Raw genomic sequence first — 11,280 nt, 5'->3', positions numbered from 1 at the left:
TCAGTGCAGCACATGACTGCTCGCTTTGCATGCAAATGCAGGTGCACAGAAGAAGGTGGGGCGCCTAGAGAGGACCGCAGGTTTCTTCATTGCTCAGCATGCTCACAAAAGGACCAAATGTCTGTGAGCACTCATATGTGAAACCGCGAAAACAGTCGCAAATGATTGGGAAAGTTTCAGGAGTTTAAACACAAGGTGTGTAGGCCGAGTAATTGGGTAATAAATCACCAGAAGTCTGGCTGATGCAAGTTACTGAAATAAGAATGTCAGTTAAGAGGCAAATGATTTATAAAGTTGCAAAAGACTTTTTAACTTGCCAGAATTTGGGGGTTCTGTCAGACAAAACCAAATAAAAGAAAGGAGGTCGGTCTATAGATGCACGCCCTCAATGCATTAGAAAACATAGACGCATAAATTTTTTTTTTTTGTCTAAAAAATTAAATTCAACTTTTTAACTACAGTATACTCTTTTCAGCCAAACATAGGCACAAAAAAAGAAAACAAATCAATCGGACAGCCACCCCCCACCCCCCAGTCCAATAAAGCTCCCAAAAAACGAGGAACACTAGAGGGATTTCCCTGCGTGCCAGGCCCCCAAATAACATTAATTTACAAATGAAGTTAAAAGTCCTTGTCCCTCAAGGGAAAAAAACTGAAGCAAAACGGTTGCTTTTAATGCCATATCACCTTTTTTTTATTCCGCCAAGACTTTAAGAGAGGCAGCAATTAGCCTTCTTTGGGACCCTCCATGAAAATTTAATTTCCCCCTCCATCCACTGCAGCCAAACGCACATACCAGGAAACACTCAGCCCCCTCCAATCTATATGGATTTTTTTAATGAGCCATCCAAAAAAAAAGCAAAAATGGAAAGCAGACAGATGGTGGGGGGGGTAGAAAAATGAACAGGTGTTGGTGGACCCACGGGTTTTTGAGGCCTGTATGAGTTCAGGCAAAATTACTAGAGGGGAATGTAAAAAAAAACCCTCTGGACACTTTAAAAAGCCATCAAAATCAGATATCAAAACAGAGCAAGAGATGGCAGACATCTCACCAAAATAAAAGGGGAAAATATCAAAGAACATAAAGGGCCCTTGGGGAAATGAAAAAAACAAAAGCCATGGGGTTTTTTAAAAAAAAAACACCATAAAAAACTTTAAATAAAAAATAAAATTAAAATTACCCCAAGGGCCGGGGGGGCCACCCAGCAAAAAAAACCCCAATCAAAACAGATAGCAAGTGCTAAAAAAGAAAATTAAAAACAGATAGCACATTTAAATTTTTTTCTTTCTCTACTTCTCAAATTAAAAATTTCATCTTCATAAAAGTGCCATTATTAGAGGTTTTTAAATTTACTATTACATTGCAGGGGTTGTTTTCTATTACTTAAGACAATCAGGTTTTAGATTTTAAAAATCAAAATTGATTCCTTACCTGGGAAACCCTGAAATTGGCAATCCCTTTTTGAGATGCTTTTTGAGATGCTAAGCGGGGATAACAAGCAGCAAAAAAATTGTTTAAAAAAAAAAAAACATAATAATTTAAGATGGGGGGGTTAATTTAATTTAAGTAGTAGAACTTAAAGGGTTTTTAAAGGGCCCAAAAATTTTTTGGGCCCGGGAAATAATAATGCAATTTAATTTTAAAATTAATTAAATAAACCTTCAACTAAAGCCCCAAATTTTCCCTTTTTTAAGCTGAATATCTTCGAAGGCCATTTTTCCAGAGTTCCTCCACAGGTGAAGGACCCAAGGATTCAGTGTTTGGCTGATTAGCCTGAACTGGCTCATTCCCCTGTTGGTAGATGCCATAACCCAGAGAATTTAGTGTGCATTCAAAATTAAACAAACTAGTCATGCACCAGTATAAGCTGACACTGAAATCAAAAAATTGTGAACTGATACCCTCCAGGTAATATAGTGATGTCTTATCAGCATGTCTTCAGAAGGCCACTCTTTCAAATTTTCCCCTCCATGGGTGAACGGGTCCCAAAAAAATCACAGATTTTTTAAACCCAATAAAACCCACCCCCCCTCTAGTGGCAAACTTAATAAGCACTTCTTAATATCAGAAAAGCGTGAAAAAAAATCAATCCCTGCTCGTCTCCCTCTTATGTTTCTTTTGTAAATCCCTAATCCCTTTCATTTTCACCCATTTTCAGTGGCAGTGGGGGTTGTTACCAGCCCTTATCAAATAAACACCCCCAGGCTGTATTTGTGCCCCCTTTTACCCTTTGAACCTAAGAAAATTCTCTTTCAGCCCTTTCTTTTCCCTTTCGCTAAATGGCCTAGTGCCTTTGGACAGAGAGTCTCTAATCTGAATTCACAGCTCAATGGCAGCTGGGTCGAAATTTGTGGGGGGTTTGCCTTGGGGCTGAGAAAACCCGACGTGAAAAGATGGAAATAGAGGACCCCCCTCAAAGGAACAAACTGACCTTAGGGCAATCTTAAATGTCCCCAGGGACTCATGGAAAAAAAAATGATTCTTCTGTCTCTCTCTCTCAAACGGGGTTTCTCTGTCTCTGGTTTTCCCAGAGGTTGCATTCTTTCAAAAATGGCAGCAATGCTGTCTTTGGGCACTGAATGTGGTCAGCACGCAGATATTGCTCTCTCTGAAGTGCTGGAAGCTTTCTGAATACATGCCTTGCACTAAAGTTTGCTGGCTGGACCAAGTGGCCTCTGCACAAACACTTGAGCAAAAGTCAAGCTTCAATTCACCATGTCTAACCACTTGGCATTACTAGACCCTTTTGACAACAAAAGACAGAAAAGGCTGTAACTGTGAAGCACGGGAAAAACCTATATCACATGATGAAAGTGGAAAAATTTGGGGTATAAATGCAGCCAAGTTATGTCATCTCTTTTTGGCTGCTTTGGCTGTTTATATATGAAGAGTTTATTGTTCTAAAACAATCTCATGGAAAATTCTTATTGGTTTTTATATTTGGCCAAATTGGTGGCTAATTTGTTTTAAATTTGTACAATCATTCTTATGTTTTATAAAATATGCTTATACGATCTGGGGGGTAGCTTTAGGGATAGTCTTGTGATTTTTTTTTTTTAAACATGCATTTTCATCATTTTGGTACAAATCAAATTGTACAAATTTATATGAAATGGCCATCTAGTAAAATACTTAAGACTTTAATATTACTTTTTAGTGGGTGTTGTGAGAAGACTCCATTGAAACTTGTAGATCATTAACTTTTTTTTTTAACTTATTTGTGCATTTTATCTTTTTAGTTTAAAGTGGTCATATGTGCTGCTAAAAATAACATTATTTTGTGTATTTGTGTAATGAAATGTGCTTATGGGGTTTTAAAGGTAAAAAAAAAAAAAAACTATTTCCACATACGTACATTTTTGTTTCGTCTATGCCCCACCTTTCTCAACGAACAGCATCACACACGCCTTGAGTGAGCTGCAGGCTGCTTGAGAACGACAGCGCAGGCGGATCTAATGGCTGAGCCGCACTTGGTCTTGCAGCAACCATTACGTGATCTAATTCCCGGCTGGACACCGCTTCACCCACGGTGAAAGCTGATTCGGCGTATCCACCGTGCAAAGTTGATGTATTTCCTCAGCGACCAGCACGGATCAGCTCCCAGGCATGACGAAGCGGATATCATCCTCTTTTGGAAAGCCAACCAAAGTAGTTTCTGATTTGATTAAGTGAAACACACACCGTCTATACGTCTTTTGTGGCAGAGGCAACAACCATACTACAACGAGAATAAAAGGTACGCCTTCGTTTCTTTAAGTGAAACATCTGGGCGGTGTTATGCAAATCTTCCCACATACTGACGTAGATATGTGGGGGGTGTTTAGAATGAGCCGCTTTTAGGGGGGCTAGAGGGGTGTTAACTTTTCTAAAGAATATCTCTTGGATTTGAGACTTTAGTTTCTGTTTGCAACTTTCACAGATCTTCTTTATTCACCAAGAGCTTATAACACTCCAAAGAGAAAGGAAAATTTGAAATCGCATCATATGACCCCTTTAAGGATTAATACAGTACTTAAGGATTTAAATATTTCATTTTAAAAATCGAACACTGAAAGTCAAAACATCCTGACTTGCATAAATACTCATAGGTATGAATAGTCTTTCTAAACTAGAAATGGATGAGCCATGACAACTGACAATTCTCAAAATATCTACAGGTTTAGTTATATGCATCTGCTGATTCTCTCAAGAAGGTCATATTTCTTGCTATATCTTGTACAACAATGTGCTGTGACATGTTGATGTTAACCACTTTTGCCAATTATGGCTCCTTACAGAACTTCAAGTTAAAAACTAGACTGTTGATTATGAATCCCAATCATTCACAGTAACAGCCCCTTAGATGACACAGGGGATCAAAACATCACTTGCCCTGTTTCACATTTCAATCATAATTTCAAGATGACCTGAACACTCACAACACACATCCATGAGAGTGTGTTTTCTATTTTTAGCCCAATGGACAGCTGGAGGGCTTTCTTAGGGTACAGAAGCATTGATCTCCATTTCGCACGAGCTCCAAACTGACTGATTATTATTATTTACATTTTTAAAATGTGTACATCTACAAACACAGTCTTTAATCATCCATTCACAATTCTGAGGGCTTGTTAACACATCGAAGACAAGATTGCAGACCAAAAAAGGGAACAGATTTTAGAAGTGGATGTGCTCTCTTCAATAGAAAGGGCAAGAGATTAAAAAGATGGGAAATAAAAAGACAGAAAAAGCAGAGGCAGTAGGAGGGGCGGTGAGTGGGAGGGGAGATGGAGAGAGTGACTGGGGAGGTTTAGAATGGAGAATTAACACTGGCATACCAAAAGGAAAGGACGCTAGCAGCCTGCCCAACTCTGGGGGAACCTTATATTACGCCAGCCGAGGGCCCTCGGAATGAGGCAGAACAATTTTCTTTGAGGTAAGGCATCAAGTTTAATTACAAGATTATGTTTTTTGTACATGTGGGTGTGGCGGGCAATGAATTAGGAAAACAGACTAAAACGTCCTCATTCTTCATAGTCAAAAAGGCAAAGAGGAGATCCTTCAATTGTTGTGGTTTATGAGCATACTTTGGAGACAGGGACTTTTTTTGTCCCCCAGAACATGGCTAAATCTTGCCATAAATTGTGGTTGAATCCTTTTTATTATCCTTTAGTATTATTATTATTATATTAATTATTATGATATATTATCTATATATATATTACACATACACCCAAGATGATTTCAAAAATTGTAGAGTAAGTTTTGTCGGCCGTTGTTAGGTTGGTCTCTTTAGGTTATCAAGATTTTAATGTTCATTTTCAATCCAGATTAATCCATAAAGATGAGTGACAGTAAAAAGTGTTACTATTGTTAAGCTAAATAAAATCAATCACAGCATGTTTGATTAAGTTTGCGTGAAAATTTGTAATCAATAGTCAGTTCCTCACATTGGGGTTTGCATATGTAAGAGCAAATTGGCTGTACGCCGGTGGGCTTTAATTTTACGCTTTGATGAACATAAACCAGTAAATATAATTTCAGAACAGCAACCGACAGGCCACCTGTCATCTGTGGAGGGATTAATGACGCTCTCAGGCATTTCCACTGCCTACTGTAACACCACCAGAGGACTGCTGTGCTATTGATTAACACACACACACTATACTATATATCTAAACATTAAACAACTTCAAAATGAAATGTTCAGGAAATCAAACATTCAAAATGTCCCTGAACTGTTTTCTGTCATCAAGAAGTAAAGCAAGAAAGAAAGAACTGAAAAACCTCAAGCAAAACAAAATCTTTCAGTGTAGATACAGAATTATGTTATGTTTTGAGCCTGGTACAGTCCTCATCATTACTGCTGTATTTACAGTACTGGGGGGATGGTATAGCAGTGGCAGGACGTCCTGTCAGCCAGCACTCAGAAATTCAGAGTGCTTTTATTGATTCTCTGCCTGATTGAAAGCAGGACAGGTTACTGCATAGTCTTTATAAATGAATACTCTCTTGATGAGTAAGTCACATATGTCACTTTATAAGAAATGTACACATTTTACACACAAGATATAAATTATATGCAATAGATAGATGTCTTTTCAAGCAAAATATCTGGCATAAAAAGAGGTGTAAAGTTTAGAAAACTCCTGTTAAAATTTAGACAAGTGGATCAGCATCAGATGCAGCGTCATAATTATGATCTCAGACATCCCCATCTACAGAACAGCCTCAACCTCCACTGGGATTCTTTCTTTAGAATTGAGCATTAGGCTAATCCTGTGTGTGTCCATTAGACGGTGTGCTAGCCAGTATAGAAATAACAGTTTCAGGTTGACAGCTCTGCTGAACTCCACAGTATATAGTGCTTTCAAGGGCTGGTACGGCAGACAGCTCCCAATGGCGCCTCTGTAGATCAAGCGTTGATGCCTTTTAATTAAAGATTAAAAAAAGATCCCTGTACTGCAAACAGATGCCATCATTTGGTCCAGAGCTCAGACTGGTCAGAAACAGACAATGGTAGGAATTCAATGTTTGTTTTGGGATGATTGATGAAGTGAAATACAATGAGCTAAGCAGGGACAAAGCTGTATCAAAACAGAAGCTCTGATCAATATAAACAGTCCAACTATTGCCGTCCTCAATAAGGTGCTCATGGAGCTTCTCAGATACACTTGGAAAACTGTGTCAGAATGAGAGAGCAGTTTTTGGTATTCCACTTCACAACACGTTTTTTGCAATCACTCAAGGGGAAACGTATTTGTAAATTATTCCCTAAGCTCTACTTATTTCTTGTTATGATGACTATGTGTGTTAACAGCATAAAAGATTTTATTGCCTTTCTAGGTTGTCCAGTTTTGTGATGCATCTCACAAACAGAAGAAAATTCTGGGGAGGAGGAGTGATGGGCAGCTTCACCTTGAGTCCAGATCTTCACTAAATTAACTTGATGATTGTACATTGGCTAGATCAAAAGTATATGCTTTGTAGTGGTAATGTACGTTACGGCAGCCTAATGACCCAACTGAATTTATGACTCTCTAATCTCCTAAGGTCAGAATACTGGACTCAAAAACCAAGAAACAGCTCTGTTTTTCTTGACAAGGTAAATAGATTTTACCTCTTACAATCCAACAGCCAGTGACTGCTGCACTCAGCGAGCACCAATGAGATGGTCAATTGTTTTATTTTTTTAATGCAGGTTGAGACCCCATTCAAGCGTGTGGTGACGTGAAGAGTTTGTTTCATAAAGTCATGTAAGTTTTACCCCACAATGGCTTTGTATTGTAATTTTACCTACTCAAATATTAAATATTGGTCACATTTTTCACTCCAGTGATGTGCACTTCTAGGTCCTGGACAGTCTGTCAGAGTGTAATATTGCAATAATGAGAGCGAATGACTCATAAAACTAGTGCAGGGATATTAAACAGGCCAACTGATTTGAGTTTTAAATTCTTCTGTTATTTTTACTCTATATACTATCCATCTTGTTTTTCAACTTGGAATTAAAGCACGTTTTTTTTTTTGTGAATGTACAAGACTTCCGGGTTCATGTTAGCCGCTGTAGGAAATAATGAGAAGAGATAACAGCGTGCAGTAAACAATTACTGTTTTGCACTACAGTAACCTACATACACCAGTGTGTTCATAATTAAGATTGTATATTAAAATAATTTGGTAAAAGACACACACACTTATATTACAAAGACCTAATATTAAGCAAGAAAAAACAAGCTGTTTTGTGCAGCTAAAGGAAGTGACACCAGAAGCCAGGCTTTTTACAAATGGCCAGCGCCAGCTCTTATGGGAAAAAAATAAGGTGGATAAGTTTTACCTTAGACACAAAATAGTGCTCAATTAGTTTGCATAAACACTTTTAGCAGTGTCAGATGAGAAACTGTAGAAAGTGGCGCTGGTTGGTCGCAGTCATATTGGTCTTGGCTTCTATTGGCTAAAAGGCCTTTTAAGGGGTACTCTATTCAGTCCCTGATTGGTCTGCAGTTACCTGGATGAGCTGTGGACAAACTTGCTAGTGTCGGTTAATATGAGGAAATCTCTTGCCTTGTCCAAATACCCACACTTGGAGTCTTGTACCAGTAGCGTGTCTTGATGGACAGAAGGTAACTTTGTGCAAGACTGTCCAAGCTCTTAAAAACGCCAAAGCACAGTACAATTATAATGCACACTAAATCCACACTATCTCAAATTCGCATTATGTTCAGAAAATAAATCGCAAAACTTTTTGCCAAGATCGCAAGAGGTCACAGAAACTTTTCCAATGTAAGTTAAATATTAATAATAATTAGAAATTACATATAATTTGGTAATAAAACAAAGTGCTAAACATTTATTGGTGCAAAGGGTGAGTAAGCCATATTTATTTTGTACATCATTTGCAACGGCTTTTTAATCAATTAATTAGAAGCACCAGAAATTAAACTGGTGTCATCTGTTATAGGGACTACTGAACGACTTTAACATTTTATTGTTAAAATGCAAGTATTGAAAATAACAATTAAGAACTCTGTAAACACTGCGTTTTACAACACTATAATTGTTGTCCCATCAGGGTTAATGAAAAAGTTGTTACACACACTAGTGGTCTTCATCCTCACTTGAGAAACACTTGGACCAAATACAGGAAATACATCTAGAATTACGTCAAGTGATCAAGTGTCTAAGTACCGCAAGTGTGTGTATTTGGACAAGGCTTTCTGAACTGCTGAATCCATGATTGGACCAATATAATTCAAGTATTCCAGAGCTTAGGTGTAGCTATAATAATGAAACAATATGTAGCCTACTTAGTTTGAAATTATATTGATAGAACAGGTATTATAAACACGGAATCTTTACTAACGCAAATGTTACTAGTAATCGATATCTGTTTGTGTCTATATTTTTCTTCGAATTTAGCATTTAATTTGTCGTCAGATCATTTTTTTTATGACAGTGGGTTGTAGATCTTAATATTTTACATAGTAATCTTTGTATGACTTTGCTTTCTCACTCTCTGTCAGATCCCAAATGGTATCCAGCGAGACAAGCCCTGAGGCTGGACCCCAGTGAGTATGAGTAGGAACTCATAATACATTTGTGTTCAATCAAAATGTCATAACTGGACCTTGAAAACTTTTGACTTCTCTCTGGGCGACGTACTGATACGAGACTGCCTCTATTTTTTAAGAGCAACTCCCACATCTTAAAATCCAACACAGTGCATAGAACCAGTCCCCGTCCGTTTTTTCAGTTTGTAATCTTTTACAATCGTCACGTTTCTTCGTGACAGTTTCAGTGTTACAGCTAAAATATAAGTCCTTGTTTTTCTCAGGAAAAGTGACTTTTGAGATAAAACAAGAAAAATATTTAAGGACTTGTTTATTCCTTGGGTAGAAGTGAAATCTTAAAAAAATATATTTCATCTGCTCCATTTCCACCAGTTGCTAAACCCCACACTGAATTGAGGGATATTTTATTCATGCTATGCTACTTTTGAAACTAACCAGATGAAGGACTTGGTAGACACGATGTTACACAAACATTGTGGATGTTCTCAGATGTGCCTTGATGTCTTGCTACCTCTAGCACTTTTGAAGGCAGCATTTTTCAGGTTTCATAAAGTTCTTTCATAAGTTCTATCAGCTGAGAGCTGCTTTGATGCAGCAGGACCCAAACACTTACCTAAAACTTAAACTCTAACTATAACAAATCTAGCTCTGTGTTTGTGGTTTTTAGAAGGAAAAGCGCTGAGAAATGATGACCGGCTACAGAATCTGCCTGTCGGGACCTCAGCGACCTTGTATTTCAGAGACCTTGGCCCACAACTGGGATGGACGATGGTTAGTAATTTGCAAAATGTAATTCTGACAGTATCAATCATACAATCTTTAAAAACATCAATGATCTGCAGGTTTTTCTGGCGGAGTACATAGGTCCCCTTCTGATATATCTCCTCTTCTATTTCCGCGTCCCATACATCTATAACCACAAATACACCCTCACTTCCAGCTCTCATCATGTGGTCAAGTACATTCTTAAAAAAATTAAACCTTTTTTGTTCCATGGAAGATATTAAAGTCATATGGATTTTGATTTGACATGGAGGATGAGTAAATAACTATTTTTATTTTCTCTTCAGTTTGGCTTGTGCTTGTCACTCTTTCCACTATATCAAGAGGCTATTTGAAACAATCTTTGTGCATCGGTTTTCTAATGGCACGATGCCTCTCAGAGCCACTGTAAGGGTGAGTGCTTGGTCTACTGGTTTTCTACTGTGTCAAAAAAATTAAAATGAAAAGTACTTTGTCTACTTCAGAAATACAAAAAAAAAATAAATAAATAAAATACATTTACTTACCAAAAAACAAGCTGAACAGTACTATTATGATTAGGAAAACTGCAAGTGTTGAATCCTTCTCCTCAAAGCTGAAGCTAATTCTCTGAATTCACAGAATTGTGCGTATTAGTGGGGTTTTGCAGCATGGTTTCGCATACTACATCAACCATCCTCTCTACACACCACCATGTGCGTACCCGCGAAGACAAATCTTTTTTTAATAATCTAATTTATTATTAATTAAAATTGTTTTGTGTGTTTTACAGCGTATGGAAGACGCAGGTCATGCATATGCACTAATTATCTGTTGTGGTTATGTGGGGTGTTCTTTCGGGTTAATACATCATACTACATAGGTTACAGCATCCAAAAATCTGGTACCACTAAAAATCCTAATATAAGCTATTATGTTTGGACCACATTCTAGCATAAAGATAAATTAACAAGCATGATTGTTGTATTCCAGTTATGTGAGGCAGGTAATTTTTTCCATCCACTGGTCACTAACAGTTTAAAAGTGGAAGGTGGGTGTATTATGTCAAATTTCTATGGCATTAATGTAGATTAGGATACTTGAGTGTATACCCAATTTTTTGTTGTTTAAAAGGTGCAAAATGTTCGCAGGTTCCCAAATCCATCTAAAAAAAACCCTTTACATGGCTTTTCTTCTTTGTTTCATTGTCCCCACTACACATATGAGGTAACAGCACCATTGTCATAATCAAATATATACAGTAACACTACCTCTGCCACCTCCAACCGGTCCATCAACTCTTTGCTTAAATTTGTCATCAGGTGGGTGCTTGGGTGGGCCTGTCCATCATGACCCATTGTGTGCCAGGTGAGCAACCTGCCATCAACTTTGGTAATTTCAATAGATATATAATGAGATCCAAATAAATAAATTAATAATATATAATATATATACATACTTTTTTGTTACGTTTTTGATATTTTTGTT

General features: G+C 37.5%; 1 pseudogene; it reads left to right on the top strand.

The window, feature by feature from the left end:
- The window catches only part of LOC109106768, a 34,576-nt pseudogene that overhangs the window by 22,233 nt on the left and 1,063 nt on the right, over positions 1-11,280 (top strand).

Source organism: Cyprinus carpio, chromosome A24 (assembly GCF_018340385.1).
Source record: "Cyprinus carpio isolate SPL01 chromosome A24, ASM1834038v1, whole genome shotgun sequence".
NCBI classification, from domain to species: domain Eukaryota; kingdom Metazoa; phylum Chordata; class Actinopteri; order Cypriniformes; family Cyprinidae; genus Cyprinus; species Cyprinus carpio.
Note: the sequence above shows the minus strand (reverse complement) of the source record. Positions and strands in the feature narration are given on the sequence as shown.